This window comes from Arctopsyche grandis, chromosome 1, assembly GCF_051622035.1.
Source record: "Arctopsyche grandis isolate Sample6627 chromosome 1, ASM5162203v2, whole genome shotgun sequence".
Lineage (NCBI taxonomy): Eukaryota > Metazoa > Arthropoda > Insecta > Trichoptera > Hydropsychidae > Arctopsyche > Arctopsyche grandis.
Genome location: NC_135355.1, coordinates 14,778,152 through 14,801,751, shown reverse-complemented (window position 1 = coordinate 14,801,751; position 23,600 = coordinate 14,778,152). Strand labels below are relative to the sequence as shown.

The following is a 23,600-nucleotide window of genomic DNA, read 5'->3' as shown; positions in this document are numbered from 1 at the left end:
AATTAAGAGTAACGAAAACGAATAAAGCTGTGATCGTGCGATTCAACTAATCAAATGTAAGATCAAGCGCGCGAAATCTTAAACCAACTGACAGATGAACGTCGTTTAATGCTGCGTACGGACCAAACCAACGACGAATTTGGTCCAACGATTTAACCAGCAGGATTAAACCAGTAGCGTACAAAATATCGAAATAAAAATTAAATTTAAAAATTGAAATTAAATATCAAAATTAAAAATATTATTATTATATTAAAATTAAATTCAAATATCAAAATAAAATTATAATCAATATATTAAAATTAAAATAAAATATTGAAAGTTAAAACAGAACATGCCCAATTTAAATAAATTTTTGAGATTGACCTAAAATTAGATCATCAACAATCACATACAGATAATCCTCGACTTTTGTTTGTCGAAGATGTTTTGACTTACGTAGATACGCCTAAGATCGAAAAAAAAATCAAAGAATTATTATTTTTACTTCCCCGTAATGCGCAGCTACTGAGCATATATCATGTGTAAGTATGGGTGACCGAGTTGATGGCTTCAACCCGAGACGTTGTCGGTTTTATCAAAGGAAATTTTTTTGTCTTCAATTGTTTCTCTCGTCGAAATAAATCAATTAATTAAATCATTTCAGAGGTAAATTTTATCGGATAATGTCTTCAATTGTTTCTCTCGTCGAAATAAATCAAATAATTAAATCCATCTCAGAGGCAAAATTTATCGGATAATGTGTGATTATTAATTTTATTTCGACGAAAGAAAAAAAAACCCTTTGACAAATCACCGACATTTTTTTTGTTAAATATTTCATCGACGGCGAAACACATTGGTGTATCGTGACGACTTATAAGAAACAATAACAAGGTTTTTTTCGCTCGTAATTATAATATTTCTCTGGTTGTAATGCATAATATAAGCATTTTCTATCAAAATGTACGAGGCCTTAAATCTAAACTGGATGAATTAGGTTCTAACTCGGCTATTCAATGTGCTGACATCCTGGTACTAACGGAAACCTGGCTTGACGACTCTGTGCATGATTCTTTTTAATTTACATTAATGACATCTCAAAAATAATTAAGTATTCAGACTATCTTTTATTCGCCGATGAATATGTAGATGAATATTGTGATTTGGGGGTCTTGTTCTCGAATAATTTTCAATTTAAACGACACATAGACAATATTTGTTTGCGTGCAACAAAAATGCTGGGATTCTTACTAAGAGTTAGCAAACCTTTCCAGAGTACGTTGGTGCTTAAAATTCTTTATGAATCTTTAGTACGTAGTATTCTAGAATTTTCTTCTATTATATGGAATCCTACCCATATAACTCATTCATTGAAGATTGAGAGAATCCAAAAACGGTTTCTCAGATATCTTTATTTGAAACAGTGTGGTTATTATCCTTGGCTATATCCTAGTGCATTCCTATTAGGGGCGTTAGGTTTCAACTCATTGGAGTCTCGTCGGAATATGTTACTGGGAAGACACTTTTTTAAGCTGTTGAATGGGATAATACACAATCGTCAGGTTCTAAAGGAATTTAGGTTTAATGCACCTTGTAAATTCAGGGACTTGAGAAATCGTGATTTGTTTGTTCCTCCTGTGGCTCGCACAAATATGTTGTCAACGGCTCCTATATCTAGAGCGATATATCTGCTTAACAGGATTTCTGGTGAAATTGACCTCTTCAATATAAAATATACTAATCTGGTTGAGTGGTTGTTGAGGAATGCCAGTGGTTGATTTTGCCTATTATAAATATTAATGATTGTTATTACTTTATCTATGTTTTTTCTTTTTTTTATGATTTTATGATTTTAATGATGTTGTGTTAATATTGTTATTATTACAAGTTATTATTACTGTTATCATGTTATTATTACTGAATGACCGGCCACAGCGACGCGTTGGAGATCTCTGTAATGTCACTGTGGCTAATATGTTAAATAAATAAATAAAAAATAAAAAAAATATCGTCGTAATTCAAAACATTGTTGTAATTCAAAACATCAACGATGATCTAATTTTAGCTCAATCTCGCTCGTTAGCTTAATTTTGATATTTAATTTAAATTTTTTTTATTTCATTTTTATTTCGATATTTTGTACGCTACTGGTTTTAAAAGTTGGCCCAAAATCTTCGTTGGTTAAATATTTCCGAAGGGGGAAACACAGTAGTGTATCGTGACGACTTATAAGAAACAATAACAAGGTTTTTTTCGCTCGTAATTATAATATTTCTCTGGTTGTAATGCGTTTTGTCGTAATTCAAAACATTGTTGTAATTCAAAACATCAACGATGATCTAATTTTAGCTCAATCTCGCTCGTTAGCTTAATTTTGATATTTAATTTCAATTTTTTTATTTAATTTTTATTTCGATATTTCGAACGCTACTGGTTTTAAAAGTTGGCCCAAAATCGTCGTTGGTTTGGTGCGTACGGACCATAACAGGCGAAGGCTGCCGACTGTCCAGCCCAAAACGGAAGATTGAGTGAAAGAGAAAGAGCTATCTGCCAGTTGCAAATAGCTCTTTCTCTTTCTCGTTCCGAAACTCCGGGTTGTGTGGCGTTCAGCGCGATGCTGTAACACTTTACAGCCAGTACAGCAACATTTTAATTCATCTGTCACCATACAAGTTAGTGGGGTCTTCGAAACGGTCAACATTACTTACAATATCACCCTTTTGGATATGGGTGATATTGTAAGTAATATTTACTCTGTCGAAGGCCCCAATAGTTCGTCCATCCAAATAATAAAAAAAATATCATTAATAAATAAAATATTAAATGTATTATTAAACATATATTTTAGAATTTTATAGGAGGGGCTGCAGCCCGGCAGCCCATTAGGACGAGCCGCCACTGGTACATATGTAGATTAATTAATGCGAATTTTGCACTTTGGTTAAAATTCATAAACACCATCGTTACTCACCGCAGTGTCACAAATGTTGGCTGAAGTCTACGCGGACTACGTTGACGAAAGTTACATGTGGAACGAGCACCATGTGTAATTAACAATGATGACCTTCCCTGAAAAAAAAACAAAATAAATAAAAACACATTTTCACCTATAATAATAAAAAAAAGTGACACAACTTTGTCTTGAAATCCAGAATTTAAAATCCAAAAACCATTAACCGAGCAATTAAAATAACTCAATTCAATTAAAAGCGACATATTGTCCTAAAGAAAATCGTAGCTATTTACCGCTATCACCCAAAGTCAACGGAAAATTGTATACATTCAAGAACTTCTGTAAAAGCCAATGAATGCCATATCCTCAAAAGGAGCCGTGCCAGTACATATGAAGCTCCTCGAGTTTATACATATATTTACTTTTAACAAGCTAACGGTAAGTGTCGTGGTAATATGATAATAAATTTATTAGTACGTCTTAGAATGGATGGTTTATCTATTATAGAATATCCTATTTAAAAATATTAAAAATTAATTTGTTTTCATAAATAATAAACAAATAATTTTCGATTATTCAACGAGGACTGAATTTACCGTGAATCGAATGAATACATACAAAATAAGAACTTTATGGTTTCATTAAACTGATCCAGTTCCATATTCCGCTATCCATTTTATCGTGTTGAAACAATCTGGATATTGCAAATTTAGGCCGCAAAGAATCATTGTGGATAATATCGAAAGAATCTTTACCCTTCGATACAAAGACAAAAATAAATTTTCGGCTATTTATCGTTCGCCTTATTTGTATATCCAATGTCATCTGGTTTATTAATACTTATGAAAGGATACAAGTCTTGCAAAAATTTGCACAACCGTGAATTTTGAGACCTCATTCGTCCTACGCATATATGTACGAGGCTTCTCAATTTCAAAAAATACTTAGTAAGTAGTCTTTTTAAGTTTAAATTATATACATATTATGTGTTTCTTGGATAACGTCGCATGTTGGCGAACTGTATTAAGAATGGAAACCGATACGCGATCAGAACGATTGCCTACAAAAAACAACAATCGTCTGTCCGTCTACCTTCGACCAGGCAAATGATCAATTGCTAACCGGTTTATCAGCACCATCACGGACATCTCTTTACACGAACAGTTTTTTAATAACGCGCATGTATTTATTCAGTGTCATACACAATAAATAATTAAGTGCAATGTCCCAATCGGATAATGATTAAATAATATATTAAAATATATGTAAAATGATCGAAATGCCATTTACCACTAATTCACCATTGCCAAAGTTTTGAATGAATTCACAAAATGAAAATAGGAGAAACACTGCAGTCATAATTTGCAACTGCCCACTGGGGACACCCACACAAGTTACTAAAGAACTGGAATCGAAGATCGAGTAAATTTAGATTGAAAGTGCAATGTTCTATCTTCGACGCCTGGATTGCAATGCAACAAAAAGGCTTTACATACATATGTACATACATACCAGTGGCGGACGGTGGGTGTTAATACCGGGTGTGCTGTGTATGCCGTAGGGCATAGGGTATAAAATTAGCAATTAAAAAAAAATACTCGTTTTGCATTACAAAAATGTTTAATTTATTAGTTATTTATACATAAGTTCAATGCGACGTTTCTGAGACATAAACTTTTCAATCACGTCTGCATAGAATGTGTCTTTCTGTTTTAATTCCACCAATAACTTTTTTTCTATTGAAATTAAGCTAAGGCCACATAATCTATCTTGACCTTGCGTACCTCTATAGCAAGTTTTTATTCTTTTCAGCGCCGAAAAAGAACGTTCTGCTGAAGCTGTACTGCTTGGTATCGTTAATATTAATTCTCCCAGCTTAAACACCTCTTTAAAACCAGATTCGAGGTTATTTTTTGTCATGAATTGTATTAATTCATGAACAGGTTTCTCTGAAAATTCAGAGCTGGAATATAGCACAATGAGTTCGTTTTTCAATCGAATATAATCAAACAGTGATCCATAAAAATCTTTTAATTTATTAATTAAAACATTTGGAAAATTTTCTTTATATTCGTCATATTTATCATTACAAAGAAGGTGAAAATATTCTAATTTGGAAAGTGAAGAATATCTACATTCGACTTGTGCGATTATGCTATCAACTATTTTGAAATATATGTAATTGACGAAATGAAGTTTTATCTTCTACTTCTGAATAATTTTTTAATCTTTGTGGCCTACGATCATGATCATCATTTTTTTCATTTAAATAATTATTCCATAACATTTCAAAATTATTATCCCTTTCGTATTTCAGTTGCTGCAAAACATCATTAATTTTTTTACAACAATATAAAACGTCCGAAGATTTAGATTGAAGAATGTTATACAAAACATCAGTTATTCCAAACAGTTTTGAAAAAAATTGAAGAAGTTTAATTGTTTGAAAATCCTCTAAAAAGCCTAAAAACCCTCGTGCTTTTATAACAGTATCTGTGTCCCATAATTCACAATTTTCTATAACATGTCGAAAAAAATCTGTAAATTGACTTCTGTATTGTTGTACTGTGCTACTTAAACGAGATGTAAAATTCCACCTTGTGGGTGAATACTCTTTTGGAAGATTTTGAAAAGTATGTAGACAATCCATTTAAAGTTTGAAAAAATGATTTACTTTCTTTAATATCAGAAAGACCTTGCTGCAATACTAAATTCAATACATGAGCATAACAGTGTGTAAAAAGAGCAAAAGGATAAGCATTGAGGACTTTGGATTGCAAACCATTTACGTGTCCACTCATTACACTTGCTCCATCATAAGTCTGTCCAACCAATTTGTCTTGAATTTTAAATTCTTCAACTATGTTCACCACGTGACGGAATAGACCATTAGATGTTTTATCAGCACTAACGTCTGTAAAACTAATAAACCGTTCATGTACATTGCCTTTACATACAAAACGTAAAACTGTTGAGAGCTGTGATTTTGTCATTATATCTGAAGTTTCATCGAGAATAATAGCAACAAAACTTGCTGACTCTACTTCATTTTTTATATGAACTTTAATAACATGAGCGATTGCTTCGATTATGTCATTTTGTATACTTGGAGAAGTACCACGAAAGGTAGTAGCAGTATTTAAATGAGTATCTAAAACAGAATCATATTCTCGAAGAGCATTTAGATATTCAATGTAATTGCCTTTGTTTACGGAATTACATGACTCGTCGTGACCTCGCAGGGACAGTTCTTGTTTTCCTAGATAGATTATTGCGTTAATAATTCGTTTTAAAACATCTCTATTTTTATTTACTTGTTCATTATGTCGACTTATTTCGGCTTTACGTTGACTGTCAATTAATACGTCGATTCGTTGTTTGCCAAACATTTGTATGGAAAGAAATGATTGAACGTGTGCCTGCGATCCTTCGTGTTTCTTCAGTGCTGCTGTCAAATGGTTGAGATCAGCAAATCCTTCTTTGTTCCACACATTAATATCTTTGGAGAACAATAAACATGGCCAGCAGAAAAGTTTGGATCGAATTTCACAGCCTGTAATCCATTCGAATTTTTTATAATTTGAAACGCAAAAATGTCTAGTGTAAACTTTTGTTTTTTCTTTATGCAAACTGGATAAATTTGGAAGAGACAGACACGGTTTCCCATCTTTAATTATTTTTAATTTTATCTCAAAACTTCTATTTGAAAACGGAATAGTTAAAATTTCTTGAACACTGTTAGCCATTATTAGTTATTAGAGGTATGACTGAGATACGAATGACCATAAAAATACGAATGTGCGAAAAAGTACGAGACCACGTGTCGCATCGCATTCGGTCAATTGCCGAGTGGTGCGCGGTGCTCTGAAGTCGTAGCACACCGTACGTCTTAATATCGCGAACAAACCTATACAAGCGAATATCCGCCTGCACACTCCAACCAAACCCACCAATTTGCTGCACGGCATAGGTATTCTCTCGTCGCGGCGCACAAACTACATACACACATCACACAACACGCTGCAGACTGCACACCACACCATACACCACACCATACATTTAGCGCACGCGGTAAATACACCATACACATCAATGCCTGTTTATACAACAACACATTATTTTGTATTAAAATACTACTTTATGTGGTCTTTGGTTTTCACGGGTGTGCGCCGCACACCTAGCACACACCCAATATACGCCACTGATACATACATATATTTTGTACAATTTTGGGCAATCCGTTACAATTACATTTTATATACGATACATATCTATAATACATACATATTAAAGTACATTTTTTATTTATTTACAAAAATATAACGTACTACATACATAAAACATATATCTTTATCACATATTTGCAAAATAAATTTAAAAAAACGAATACAATACTCTGGAGCAGGGTTTCCTAACCTTTTTTACCCTAGAGCACATTTTAAAATATCGATAGGATGGCAAGCACCACCTATTTTTTTTTTTTCAAAGCAAATTTATAGTTAGACACTCTGTTAGCTCTTGGCTTTATTATTTGGCAAGTAAAAGGATTGATAATAAAAAAGACCATTGGCTCGATAATAGTAAACTGCTGAAATCACTTTTCAAACTGTTCTTGAAGCACTCGAAGGTGTTTAAACAATAATGACACGTCACCTGCCATTTCCTTTATATTTGGGAAATGCACGAGAGACAGAAACGAGTCTATACAGAACCTATCATTTTAGCTACGAAACAAAATTCGATATTGAATCGTACAGACACATTTACACATACCAATAGCTATGACAGCATTTTCGATACAAATTGAGCGCAAATGTATGGAAACTTGCACAAGACAAAAGTTCTACTTCCGGTTGTCGGATTTTGTTCAATTTTTTTTTAATTACTTAAAATTACTATCAGTATTATACACATTAAATATCAAGAAAATAAAAATAATTTAAAAGGTCAAAATAAAATAATGAAATATTGTTTTAAAAAAAATAATACTTCCGGTTTACGAATTCTGACCAAAACCTTATCAGCTCTAAGTTAGTACATAAAGAATACAAATATAAATATTCAGCTTGATATGTTCAGGGGTGTGGACAGAGTAGTGGCCACAACATTTTCGATCTTTCTTCCGGAAGTAGGAAACAATCCTACTTCCGGTTTATTTTATTTTTTATTTTTTTTCATCACATTATTACAAGAATTATACTTGACTTTTTTCGTGACGAGCACACATGTTTAAGGTAGAAAAAAATAGTCGAATAAAAATCGAACAAGAGTAAGCTGCCACTTCCAGTTGACGGATGCTTACTAATATTTATAATTGGTATTAATGACGGATGCTTAATAATATATAAACTTGCAGATATGAAATTTCAGTTCAATAAACCAAAAGGTTTTTGAGAAAAACATAAAAAACCTTGATTCTCAAGAGTAAAAATACTACTTCCGGTTCAGGTAAAAATATTGGGATATAAAATTCATAATTTCTATTACATGTAAAAAAAATTTCTGTCCGATTCAGTTAGTGGTTTTGGAGATAATTGAATTCAAAAACTTAAAAAAAAGAGGGCACCTATAAGGGGAAGTACCATTTTCGGTCAACTTAAAAATTTGAAAAAAATTACTTTGTATCGATAAGAATTTCAGTAACCGATATTAAATTTCGGTTCAATAAGACTAACGGTGTTCAAAAAATCCCCAAAATACACAGACACACATTTTATCTAGATCATCTAGAGTTCGAATCAGTCAAAATCTTGAGTTCGGATTTTCGCATAATCACAAATCTATTATTGCTACGTACATAAATAAAGTAAACGAATGTTAATTAAATTTTTAATTTTATCAACTAAATTTTGTTCAATGAAATTTTCTTAGATCGTGGAATAAAATTTGTCTAGTCATTATTTGCCAAAATAAACAAACATCACAAGAATCGCTCATTTTAACAATATTTCAGAAAAATACTTACATATATAAATAGTAATAATATATCAACAATAAAATAATTTACCTTGAAACTTACGGTAATCAGACCGGTGCGCACAAAAATGGGCGTTCGAGAAAACGCAATATAATTTGGGTTTGTTTGATGTTTATAATTGTGCATCGCCGATCGAACTTCATTTAATGCAGGCGCATAACTATCATGGAACCGAAATTGACACATGAAACTGTCTTACTTTTTTTGAAAATCGTTAGATGTGAAATCTTTTAAAATGATACACATATTTAAATTATTTTGAAAACTGGTACACCTATTTATGTACACGCATGCGTATTTTAGAGTTGACCAATCCTGGAACACTTGCACAAATATTTACAAAACTCAATACCGTACGAACACTACACATATTTTTAATAGTCTACACTCTAAATAAATGCCATCGCGAAGGCAAAACAATTTTTTTAATTCACTATTTAGCCGTTATCACTAGTAATTATGGTACAGTGATGATTAAAAAATTTTACAAGATACAAGAAACGTTCAGCACGCTCAACGACGACTAATCTTTTATCTTTCTCGAACCTTTTTACTAAGTCGCTGGATGCAGGGCATTACGCTGACGTGGTCTATACCAATTTTGAGAAAGCATTCGATAAACTTGATAATTCAATTCTTATTCAGAAATTGGCCAATTTTGGTCTGTCAAATAATCACACCGATTTTTAAAATTCTTATTTAAGTAATCGTCATCAGTTTGTTTATTTTGATAACCATTAATCTGATGAGTGCCTTACATCTTCTGGTGTACCTCAAGGCTCTACTATGGGACCACTACTGTTTATGATTTCTATAAATTATATCGGCACGGCAATTTCGAATTCATTTTTTTAAATATACATATGCTGATAACATCAAAGTGTATGAAAATTAGAAATAATTCTGACTGTGAGGTTTTTCTGAGTGATTTGAGTGATTTCAGTGTTAGTTCTTCTAAGCCCATCTTGTATCAGTATGACCTTGGTTGAACTACATTGTGTAGAACACTATCCACAAATGACCTTGGCATTAAATTTGAAAGTAGATGCAAGTGCAAAAAGATTTCAAAGATGCTGGGCTTCATTATGCGCAATGCTCATAATTTAAAAAATATGAGTTTTGATAATATGAGACTCCGAAACATCTTGGAATCTGGTTCCATAATATAGTCCCAGGGAAATGACACACTCTCTGAAAATTGAAAGAGTTCAAAGGAAATTACAATCCTAATAAACATACTTCGGCGGCCAAGATGCTTGTACCCACAAAAAATGGTTCACTATTGCCAATTACTATTGTCCTACAAAGCAAGAGAGCAAAAAAAAAAGGTTGAGAATATAATTGACAATAATGAACCATTTTTTGTGGGTAAAAGTATCCTGGCCGCGTAAGTCTGTTAATTAGAAGTCAAAAAATAGTTCTGTATCACTAAATGGCAGTCAGGTCTGCTCGTTCAAATTTTCTTCTAGAATTGTCCAGTGTGCAATTCGCGCATTCGACAGATAATTTACGTAACTCATGAATAGAGATCGGCGGTCGAGTTTCCACCATAAAATAACAATAGACCTCTCGATTGTCCGAGAAAGCACGAGAGCAAAAAAAATGGCTGACAGTAGTGAACCTTTTTTTTAGCCGTCGAGCATCTTGTCCGCTGGTCCTTATTCATGAATTCAGCAACAGGCTTGCATTTTTAATGAATTGGACAATTACTTACCTATTTCACGAAATAGGCAATTTCATGGATTCGGCGTAACATATATGTACTGTCTTAAAACGAATTACTATGAAATGCGTTTCGTAGGGTAGCGGTTAATTGTTTTTTTTTTTTTTTGCAAGGGCCATCTTTGTGGGTCACTCCGGAGAAAGAGGAGAAACCTAGCGGGCACTCGGAAATCCAATAGTGTCAAGTGGTAGTACCCAGGTTGCCAGCTTTTACCGTAAACTCCATTGTGAACCATGGTGGCCAAAGGGTATGGAGATATACGCACAAGTTACGATTAAGAATATAAGTACATGATGCATATTAATTTAACAAAAAACATTTCAGTAAACGATTAGTGAAAATCCACAAATCGATCTGTTCACAATTAATCTTATATTTTTTAAACTATGCGTACACATATGTATGTATGTGCACAGACGCTTTCAGGTATTCAAAGTATACTATGAACATATTATATGTACATAGTACATACACCATACTACATACATACATATATAGTTGTAAAAAAAGCTATCGAAGAGATTATCGATAAATGATTTAAATATTTTCGGTTTGAGAACGTCAGTAACATCACGGGAGATTTTGTTCGTCGATAAATAATAAAAAATAAAGTATGCAGTTTATCTTAACGGTAATGTAAAATCTCGACTAACAGTACTCACGTCAAACTTCATATAATATTCTGACTTCAAAAAACAGAAAACAATTAATTATTAAAAAATTAAGGTAAAAATCGTTACAAACATTACCTTCATAAGCAAACATTTTTCGCTATTTTTTTATATATATTTATATTTATGTATGTATATATTTGTGTTTGAGGAACAATAACTAATAGGATTGATTTTTATTCACCAAAAATCTGAATATACATACATGCAAATAATAACAAGATTAAAATGCAAACAATAACAAGATTAAAAACAATATTTCTAGGTAATTGGAAGCGTACCTTTTATGTACTAGGGTCGATTGCACAATTTACCATTGAATTAATAATTGCTTAATAATCACGCTACATGAATAATCAATATTAAAAAAAAATATATATATATATATATATATATATATATATATATATATATATATATATATATATATATATATATATATATATATATAAGGGGGCACTATTCTCCCCTCGAAAATAGTCGTAAATAATAAATAAAATACCCAAACTATAATACTTTTACAATTATACGAGCTATTATAATACAATTCACGTACTTGTTTCCTAGTAAAGTTATTAAAAAACCTGCCAGTAGATTTATTAAAAAAACTCAAGTAAAAAAAAATAAATGTATATAAAAAACTTAAGTAAAAAAACTCAAGTAACAAAATAAATGTATATAAAAAATAATGTACTAAAATATAAAAAAAATGTATATAAAACACTTTAGTAAAAAACTATATTAAAAAAAACTCAAGTAAAATAAATGTATATAAACAAATAATAAAATTATTAAAATAAAAAGGCAATTTAATCAATACTTCAACAACAAATGTACAAATATGTGGGATTAAAATTTCAATCAAAATGATTTCAATGATTGGGGTTTCAATCAAAAAGATTTCCATGATTGGGGTTTCAATCAAAATTATGATCCCGGCTTAAACTAATGTAATTAAATATATTACTAAGAGGTATGGACCGCCTTGGTATGTATGTGATGATCTATACCTCGGCCCATATTATTTTTTATATACATTTATTTTTTTTTACTTGAGTTTTTTATATATCTTAATATTATATACATAAGAGGTAAGTAATTAAAAAACCTTTTTTTACCAAGGGTTTTTTTATTTTCTACTTTTTAGTGTTACAGAAATACTATAATACTGAATTATAATTATTTACAAATTGATTTAATTATTATTTATAATTATTTGCATTGTTGAGTAATATCGCATTTAAATGACTTTAAAGGCACTTTAAAATCTCAATATGTAGTATTTCTATAAATCATAGTCATCAAGTCCAGTTGCAAAGATGTTTGAATCTTAAAATTGTATATATGCATCTACGGAACGAGAGTTATGTATACTCATTTATGTATTATGTATACTCATTTATGCCTGATGGAATTATGTATATGGAATTATGTATACTCATTTATGCCGGGAATTTATGGAATTATTTATACTCATTTATGCCGGGAATCTGACAGCTTAGAATAGCTTATTAATACTAAGATTGCTTTAATGATAAAATTGAAGTTATAATCATATTAACAATGAATTTGTAATGTAATCCATACAGTTAAGAATAGTTTATCAATGTATGATTGTCCATAAATGAGTTTATGTATTTACAGAAATGAACTTTTCAATCATCAGATAAATTAAATTAGCTGATAACTAAAAATAAAACTATCACTGTTTGATATGTGTACATGTGTAGCTTGTATTGGTTAGAAAGTTTGTTTTGGAGAAATAAACAATGCAATTTGAGGTTATGGGTAGCTGTTGAACTAATTGTATGTATGTAAGCTTATTGTAAAAAACTAAATGTATGTAAGCTTATTATTTATCATATTAACAATTAGATACAACATAACTTACCATTGAATACTTATCTCGCAGATAAAACTCCGTGACGAGATATACTTTTAGCCGTGAAATGTCAGATTTGACATCTTTGGCCATAAATCAATATATATCATGTATTTCCCTACAAGAAGCTACACGCCAAATTTGAAATTTATATATACATATGAGAGTTAAAACTATAAATATTTATATATTAGAGATAACGAGAACCAATAGAGCAAATTTCATAAAATATAGAGTGAATTATAGGCGTTGAAACAATTAAAATCTGAAATGGGCATATCAAGGCGAAAAGGTTAGAAGACAGTATAACGCGGTTGACGTCGGCGTTGTAGACGTCAGGCAACTCGATGAGCTCGAAATTTGAAACCCGTTGTATACGATATTTTATCTCCAACGTAATGGCAGACGATACATTAACGTATATTGATGACCAAAATGAGCAATATGGCAAAGTATGAAAACGATCGGATAAGAGATAAAAATGACCACTGACACGAAAGCCATGTGAAACGTAAAGGAGGTAAGTAAAAAAGCCGCTGTTAAATAAAAATGCTGTGTGTCCATACGAGTGCAAAAAAATACAAAATTTTTATAACAAGGTATCTACACACTCGACTCATTCGCCGAACACTGTTCAGCAATACTACGAGTTCGGATAGGTCGTTGCATGTGGATATGTAGCATTACAAGGTTTGTGTTGATTTCAAACAATTCAGAACAGTATTACGATGCGAAAATATGTAACAATGAGGTTGAAATATAAACGGAATTAATATTTTCATCAGGCGCCCAAGACATCCGCCTAATAAACTCGGTTACCGGCACGCCCCTGCTACACAGTGTGACGTCAATTGTCACGTAATTTTGACATTAGGTTCAAGATGACGGATTCCGTCTTTTTTTAGCAAATCGACACAAGCGTCTCGTTCATACATACACATGTACATACATATATGCATACAAACATATGCATATTCAATAAGAGATTTTTTGTGGAACATAATCAGCTCAAAAATACTATGTGGAAACACCACTACATCTATCATCATCTGCTTAGTTTGTTTATTCCTTAGGATTAACTTCTGATTACCCTAACTCTGATTTTACTATAAGACGCTAAACAGACTCGATTTCCACCACTTTGAAATGTTTATATTACAACACACTCTAGTAAATATTTGAATGCACATACAGATTGAGACAGAAATACGAGCGAATAATACACTTTGCATTGAATCAATTATTTTGTAGACACATATTTATACATTTTATATGTATATTAAATTAAAATGAATGTTATAGTATTTATATAATATTATTGTTAAAAGAGTTAAATATCTATCGTGAAACTGTAACGAAAAACCATGCTTTTTACAAGCCTCTTATTAGTTTGCTTTCGCAAAAGATTGTTATAAGCTTTGATACATCAAAAAATGAAAAAAATATCTTTAAAATCTGATATCATGTTCGCCAAATTTTCCACCTAAGCCTGTATACATACATACATGCATATGTACGTATGTACATACATCTGAATCTTCGCCATCAAGGTCACTCTATAACGAGAACGGAATTTAGAGGACGAAACATGACTAGATTCAACGAGAAAGTTGGTGAAATAATGGCGAAATAGTTTCACGACATTTCGTAAGAAACCTTACTAATGAAATCGTGACGCAATTGAAAGTCAGCAAATTCGTCATTTTGGCGGCTTATATTAAAGAGAATAAAAAAAGAAATACCAGAGAACTTAAACCTACTCACAATGTCAACTGTAAAGTCAGTGTCAACAAATTAAATACAAGCAGAAATTCAATATGTACATACTAAATATGTACATACATATATGTATAACATAGAGGCAAAACAAGCAATGATGAAATTTGGCTTATAATATACTTTTTATAAAGATTTAGTTCTTGTACGCATGTATTTTGAGATGTATACGTACACATTTTGCACATATGTATGTATATGTACAGGTTTTTACAAATCCTATTGAGTAAATTTGAAAGGTACACTTAAAATATAAATACGAATTCATTGAAAAGGTATTTATGCCAATAGTTTAAAAATATTATACTTACAAATGACGGGGACTTATTTCAGCAAATGCAAAATAGTTTATTTGTGTAGGTGCAGAACAATTACGACATTAACTAAATCAAAATCTCAACGTATTTTTTTGTGTTAATTGTTGATGGCAACAAATAACAATAATCGAAAAGCATAAATGTAGAAGTTCAGCCAAATGCTCACTGCAAACGCACCTTAAGATCAATTCGGAGAAGTCCAATTTCAAACAGGTAAAAACTGTCCGAGTGTCCACCTTCATTCAGGCTTCTCAGAATTTTATCTTTCAAAGCTATTTATTTCGAGTATTTTTTGCACTACATAAAAACATCCACACGATACAATACATACATATGAACATATACACATATCAATTTAATGTATTGTATTAAAATATCTACAAAAAGAAATAAAATTTATACGCATGTACATACATATATGTACATATGTTATGAAACATTATAATTTATGATGATGATGATGATGGTATACAGAAATTAATCAATTACATATTGTGCTTATAATGTCCAATAATTTTTTTACATGACAATATTTTGAGTAATTAAAGACAGCGACGAATACAACTAGGATCAACATACAGATTATTGTGTTTTGAGCATAAGCCTGATCTTATGAGTAGAGGTAGGACCGGAAGCGTGCCGTTTGTTGTTCAATTTTTGTAAATCCTTTGTAAAAAAGGTTCGGCAAACCTTTAACAATGCATTTACAACATTTGAACAATATACAGCCCCCTCAGGGTCCGGGCTTTACTTATAAGTTATAACAGAAAAGTAGTTGACCAAAGACCGGCATTCATTGAATGCTTTTCGCACAAAAAATGGTTCAATATTGTCAATTCCTCCAAAAACCATGCTTTCTTACTCTCTTGCTTTGAGCACAGGTGGAGAGGTATATTGTTATTTGAAAAGCATCCATCCAATGCCGATATCTGGCTATGACAGACAAAGTCGAGGCTATGGATTACAGTAATAATTCCAAAATATCAATTATTTCTAGTAATTTATTTGTCCAAAATAAAAAGGCTTGCGGCGTAAGGACATGATTTAATGGTGATATGTCCAGAAGAAATTTGTAAGGGAGAAAGAATATTCATTTAAATTAAATTACTACAAATACCTAAATTTTAGAAATACATTATTTTTTTCAATTTTAGTGCATTAATATTACTTAAACAATATAATTATAAATTTTCAGAATGATACGTTCAGTAGTGTGGAAAGAATCGTGTGGTCATATTTTTCACTTTTCTAAGAGGAAAAAATCCCACTTCCGATTTATGATATATTTTTTAATTACACGAAAAGAGGATTACATTTGAATCTACTTGTGAATAGTACACATATTTAAAGGATCGAAAAAGAAATAGAAGAAAAATCGAACAAGAGTAAACTGCTACTTCTGGCTGACGGAGCTTCACTAAATATTGTTTCTTGATATTAAGTTAAAACTTCTAGATATTAAATTTTAATTCAATACACTGAAAGTTTTCTGAGAAAAACATAAAAAAAACCTCGAGTCTCTTACTATAACTCATTTGTATTGCTCCTCTGAATCGCTCTACGAACAAAATAGAATAATATGCGATGACCTTGAGACGTCACATTAATGACCTCGATGAAATGATAACGCCAGATTTTGGTTACATCGTACACAAAATCGCATGACAGTCTGGCCACCGTTTACGAGTTGAATTCGTTGTCCGCGAAGAAAGTGGAATAAAACGCCCATGACCCACATGGTAGGTTCAACGTTGGCGGCCGGTAATTCGTTTCGACGGTGGGGAGATATGGTAATTGGCCACATCGAGCTGCTATATTATATAATAATACACTCCACAACAACACGCCACAATAATATTGTCTGATGCATTCGTATCTAGCCGGCGCGTCACAGTATCAACCGTGATACCAAAATTTACTTATACCTAGGGTTGTCAGGCGTCCCGATTAATCGGGATTGTCACCAGTTTTAAGTCTCGTGTCCCGATGTCCCGAACAAACCTCTCGGGGCGCCAAAATTTCCCGGCTTACTACTTTTTAAATTCGTACAGAAGTTTTTAACTCGTAATTAAAAAAAATATGTAACCAAAACTATAAGCAGAAAGTCGTTCTCTGGACCAGACAGTCTAGTACACACTGCAGCAATATTCAACAATGAACTATTTCTCTGTATTATATTTTCTGGAGAACTGTGTGTAGAATGGAGACAAAAAATGTGTTTTAGGCATCAATCAATTTATCTTGAATCGATATTTTTTTACACTCGGAATGATTCAGCAGTGATGAATCATTTATGTTTATGTGTATATTATTTGTATTTTTTTAATTTAGATGTGTATTTTTGCTTTTGTTCATATACGTTGGTTTATATTATATTGCCAATTGTTTTTAAATTAAAATTTTTGTGACTGCTTTTGTTCCTATTAATAAAATAGCTGAATATAGATTTTATTCCTATTAATGTGTTCATGTGGACTTTTCATTGTATTTTTTTTTTATTTAATGTTTATGACTGCTTTTGTTCCTATTCAAGTAATTAATATAATTTAATTATTTAATATAAATTAAAAATTGTGTGATCTGATTTTTTTTTTTGGGGGGTGTCCCGGTTTGACTTGCAAGATATCTGACAACCCTACTTATGTATACCTAAAGTAATGATTTCGATTGAATCTAAATAAGTACATACATATGTATGTATGTAAATCAGTCGTTGGACGATTACGCGTGAATATCACTTATATTTGGGCGCCTGGGTCGAACGTTCCTGGGGTTTATTTCGTGAGACGGCTCTGGTTTTAGGATCTTTGACCGTTCAATGACGCCACCGCGCATTACTTTGCAGGCATTGTATGTAAAATACTATTTAAAATTTTTTAATTTCAAAATCGTGTTCATTTGGCAAGTGCTTGTGGATATGCATGCAATATGTATATGTATGTACATTGTACAATTGGGGAAGACTTTTGCTTTCACCTTGTGTAATTTTTGAATGCTACACTGAATTTGGCCACGCTCTTGTACGAATTTATCATACATATATTAAAATAGCTTTAATCGGAACTCTTTTTCTATTAATAAACCTGTATAAAGGTCACACCGTTCGTTTATTTTAAATTTGTCCTTAAACATGATATTAACTCTATACATACTTATGTACGCTATTTTTCAAACTTTAATGCGATTTGTTAGTAGTATAGTGAGCGTACGTTATAGCGTAAGCTACAGATACTGTATACGACGATTGAGCATACTAGCACACGTATGCATTTGAGAAAACGAGTCAAAGTTTAGAATATGTATACTGTACGTACACTACCGGTCAAAAGTTTAAGACCAGAACTATAGCTTATTTTCAAAGCATCGTAAAAATTTTATCTCAACAGAATACTATTGAGATTATATGAATATATTTTTGTCTTCATTAGTAAATCAAAAAAAAAAATTAATAATTCTTCCATCAACAAAGCATATCTACATTAACCAACTATATATATATACTATAAATTAAATAAATTAGCAACTTGAATATGGATTTTATTAATTTGGTGAATGTGTTTCATGTTTCACTTCGCAAATGATTCGGGCAATATTCCTACATATGTATGTTCTTCCGATCGGTTTGAAACTTTGCCATTTTACGCGGTTTGGTCACCGATAGAAGTTTAAATCGATTCTGATAATTCGATGGTGAAAAATAATCGCCTAACGTTTAGTGGTCAGTAGCCTCATTTGTTTGTCTTTCCACCACCCACTCGTGTTATCAGATTTTAATTGTTTAAACGCCTATAGCTTTATCTTTTTCACACTATGTCTTATAAAAAATTGCATATATTTATATATACATATATACTGAGACCGATCTGCGATATTTTACGATCTTTATATTTTTAGTTATAATCATCAATTTCGTTTTTGTCAGTTGGGGGATACATAATTATGATGAAATGCCTTATTAGCAAATTGTTTAAAATTTAATATTAAAGTTGGAAATAAGATTAGTAATATTGTGGTAAACTATAATATATATATACATAGTTCAACAGATTCACATACCTCTTATCTAAATCTCAAATACAATACAAGTATAAGTTTAACTTGGAAGTGTGCGGATTGTTTACAGATTATAGTTATTTAATCGAGTCAAATGCCCCACTTAAAATTAGTAGTTATGCGTAGCTGTAATTTTATGACTAATCTATGTATGTATATACATAAACATATACATTTTACATTAATATGTACATATGTATCATTAAAGGTATTGGTATCAAATGCTGGTATCATCATACTATTGTGACTACATAAAACGGAAAACAATCAATTTAAGTTAATCGAAAAATAATCGTTTTTTCTGGTGAAGACCTTTTTTAATTTTCATTAAATACTCGTAATGTTGGTTTAATGAATGCAACCCCTCCATTCTAGATCAACCCCTATATCATTCGAGAGGTAATGCAGAGAAAAAAACCCGTTATACAAGAAACCGGTATAATTGAAACAAAAAAAAAATGATCGGAATTCCCTTGTACGTACGGCGAGTTTGCAAAAAACCAGATGATTCACAGCTGCCCTCAATTTTACAGGTAAATCCGATTCAGAGAAGAGTGTAACTATGGAAATACCATATAATCCGGATAGGTATATTGAAATACCTATACCTGGAAATTATCGTTGATTGTATGTACATATTATCGTAAGAAATATTATTCTTTCGGATGAAATTCAATCGATAGCACTAATACGCACATTGATTTGGTCATTTGATCGAGTTATTGAGTTTGCCATTTCATATCAGACAACGTTACAGAAACGTGTGTAGAATGTGTAACAATGGGAAATTAAACCGATTGCAACTCCCATACTATGAATATTAATGTCCCCATTGTTTTATTTTCGATCAAATACGAGAATTTTAAAGCGGTTTTACAGGAATTTGAGCATACAGTGCGTACATTTTGATAACAACATAATAAGTTAGTCGAAAAACTTTCATTGTGTTCAAGTTCGATATAAAGAGCGGATATCCTTCTATGAACATTAGATAAATATAAAAATTTAACTACTAAAATATGATCAATATATTTAAGTCAGGTCCCTAAATTCTCAAAAACCTTTCGAAATATTTTTATTACCTATAGATTACTATCAAATTTAGTGATTCGATTTTTGTTTATATAATATGTACATATGTGGATATGTGTTGTATAAGCAGATCAAAAAATTTCGTCATTACGATAATTAGTTTTTTTTGTTTATTTGTATAAAATTTTAAAATACATATTTATAAGAAAAATGGTTGAAAAGTTTGTATTTTTTGGCAGAAAAAAATTGTCAAATAAAAACGAAATATCTAATGATTTGACGTTGCATTTTCGTGTGTAAGTGCGATTATAATCAACTTTTTTAATTCGTTCAGAAAAACGCGAAGAAAAAAAGAACCGCATGACCATCTGACGAAGGTCAGACAAAGTATAGTATTTTAACCGACAAAAAAAAACTTATTTCCTAGCGCCATTCAATATTCGATTTTTTCGCAAGGTTTTTCAATGGTCACGAGAAATCATTATAATATGTATTTGAATTTTTGCTTATTTAGTAGAATAAATACATCATAACGATAATGACGACTTTTGAAAAAAATAAATATGTATTACGTTTATATTTTAACATTATATGTATGTATGTCTCGCTGAACGATACAGACACATTCGATAAGATTTTTTTTACAAATATCGTAAACAATTAATAATACATTGTATTCGAAGAGTATAATGGAAGTACAAATTCCAAACAAATATAAAGTTATCAATACCATTCCAATATATTACATATAGCCTATATGATATAGGTATATATAAATTATAAACATACTCGATAGAAATATAATAAACGTTTACAATCTCTGCATAGAAAAAAAAAACAGTATTTAATTTTCTACACAGTGCTACTCAAATGCCCTTTGATTCCATTTATTACCTACGGCCAACAGTGATTAGTTAACAAAATTCTGCACAACTATTTAAAATATACATATTTGTGTGCTAATTTACCATATGTCCCCTTTTATATATACATATATATGGTCATATGTATATTGCCTTATCTTAATAAATATAACAGGTTTGTCCAGTTTTTGAAAACAAATCTACTTCATGAGACTCGATGTACGTATTAAAATGATCAAAAAAATTATAGACTAAAATATTCTCAAACTAAAAAAAAACCATTAGTTATTTCGTGGACAATTCCAAAATTTGATGGAAAATCTAAAAATCTAAATTAGCTATTATGAAAACAATGGGGGGGGGGGGTGTTTCCATCTTCTTCTATAAAAATAATGTAGTACCGAAAGATATTTATCGAAACACGGCATGAAAAAGTTTGAGTAGCACTGTGCTACGATACAATTTCAATTTGTTTAAGATCCAAAAGAGCAGTCTCGTGACATAAATTTTAAAAATCATCACATGTAATATGTATTACTCACCCTATCTTAACCTTAATCAAAAATTGATTATCAGATAAACATAATATTAGGATATTATAACATTGCAGTTTAACATAAAGTAAACTGTTCTGCCACAATCATATTGCATAAGAGACCCACACACAGGCAGTCGCTTAGTCGAGTGGTACCAAATTAAAACTGTTAATGAAATTGTATGACAAACTACTCTGTACTGAAATCCGTAAAATTTACTCCGTAAAATAAACTATTTTTGTGAAGAGAATATACATACATATGTATGATTAAAATTCTGTTACTTCAAGCTAATATAATAATAATATTTATATAAAATATAGATTGTCGCACTTACCAAATATATATGTTCAGAAGTGCATGCGAAATTGCATTATTCCCAAGGATGCACTTCCGTAAAAGTTAGCTAGCGCACATGCGCAGGCCCTCCAAACCCAGGTAGAAAGCAGCAAATGCAGCGGCAGTGATAAATGATAAAATCAAGAAAAAATCCGGAATTCAAACGTCACTGGGTGGCACTGAAAGGCGATTACTCCTGCCTGTTTTTATTTTTTCCCCCCGTTGCGTATCTCCTGAATCACCCCACTTTTTGTATGGTTTTATACCTGACCGGTAGGTAGTTTCGTTCGTACGTTCGAAAGCGCAACTGCCGCCTGGGTCAGCCAGCTGCTGGGCCGACCGCTTGCGCGCGACTGACTCTTCTCATGATAGCGGTGCCTTACCGCTATGCTACGTGTGTCAGTCCAAACTAACACTATTTCTAGAATTGCAGATTTATACATTTTCATCATATGTCACTATGCACTAGTTATACTATGTAAATTAATATATGGGCACTTTCAGTATGAGGATTATCATTAATAGTTTTAGTGTCATTTTCAGGGCCGCGCCTACCAAATGTACAAATGTGTGCAACGCACACAGGCGGCCGAAAGAAAGGAGAGTCGAAAAAATTATATACATACATAAAAAATACGAAACAAGACATCGTACTTTTTAAAAGCAATTTAGGTTATCTTGTTGTATACTCGTAGATTGCTGTTGCAAGTTTCAACTTGTAAGGGTAAAATCACACAGGGAAGAACGGCACGTCACGTCCTTGGCTTCCCGCTGTGGGGGTTCTCCTACATTTCTTCAAATATGGGATAAACCGTTATCGATCACTGTCAAGCAAGGATAAATACAACGATAAAATTTGACCGAAAACACACCAGGGGGTGATATTGGGATGGTGTGTGCTGGGCGTGCCATGAATATGTGCAAGGCATGCCACATTTTTTTACAAACCTCTTCTTACATCAGAAACGATTTGGTCGTGCGACGAAGTTTGGGTTCTTATCCGATCTTTTTCAAACTTTGCCATTTTGCTCGGTTTGGTCATCAATATAAATGGAAATGATGTCCGCCATTACGATGGTGAAAATTAATCGTAATAGACACGTTTGAAAATACTATTGTCCGAATTGATCGTTCGGACTGTTCGTCCGGATTGTTCGTTTTAGCCTCTTCTTACTTTATATCCCTTTTCGCCGCCATCTCGCTGTCATATTTTAATTGTTAAAACGCCTATAACTTTTTATTTTTTCACTCTATATTTTATAATTTTGGCATGCTTTCGCCACATTGTATCTAAAAATAACCATGTGCCGCGTTCCTTCTTGTGTGATTTCACCCAAACACTCGAACTGTAATTCGAGGAAATAGCGTGATAGCAGATATAGCTTTAGCCCGCCTAGAGCTAGGTATTTTATGTTCTATTATCTTGCGATTACCAGATGTACTTCTTCAAGGATGTACTGTCGGTTTGTCTGTTTAATTTTTATTGTGATTAAAAT

General features: G+C 31.7%; 1 protein-coding gene across 1 annotated transcript in view; it reads right to left on the bottom strand.

Moving 5' to 3' along the window:
* wdp (Leucine rich repeat protein windpipe) overlaps positions 1-22,515 on the bottom strand; it is a 42,244-nt gene extending 19,729 nt beyond the window's left edge. The window contains exons 1-2 of the mRNA XM_077433352.1: positions 22,103-22,515; positions 2,954-3,051 (exon numbers count right to left, since the gene is read on the bottom strand). The gene's annotated coding sequence lies outside the window, so the exon portion shown is untranslated. The remainder of the gene's footprint in view (positions 1-2,953; positions 3,052-22,102) is intronic.
* Between the last annotated feature and the right edge of the window lie 1,085 nt (positions 22,516-23,600).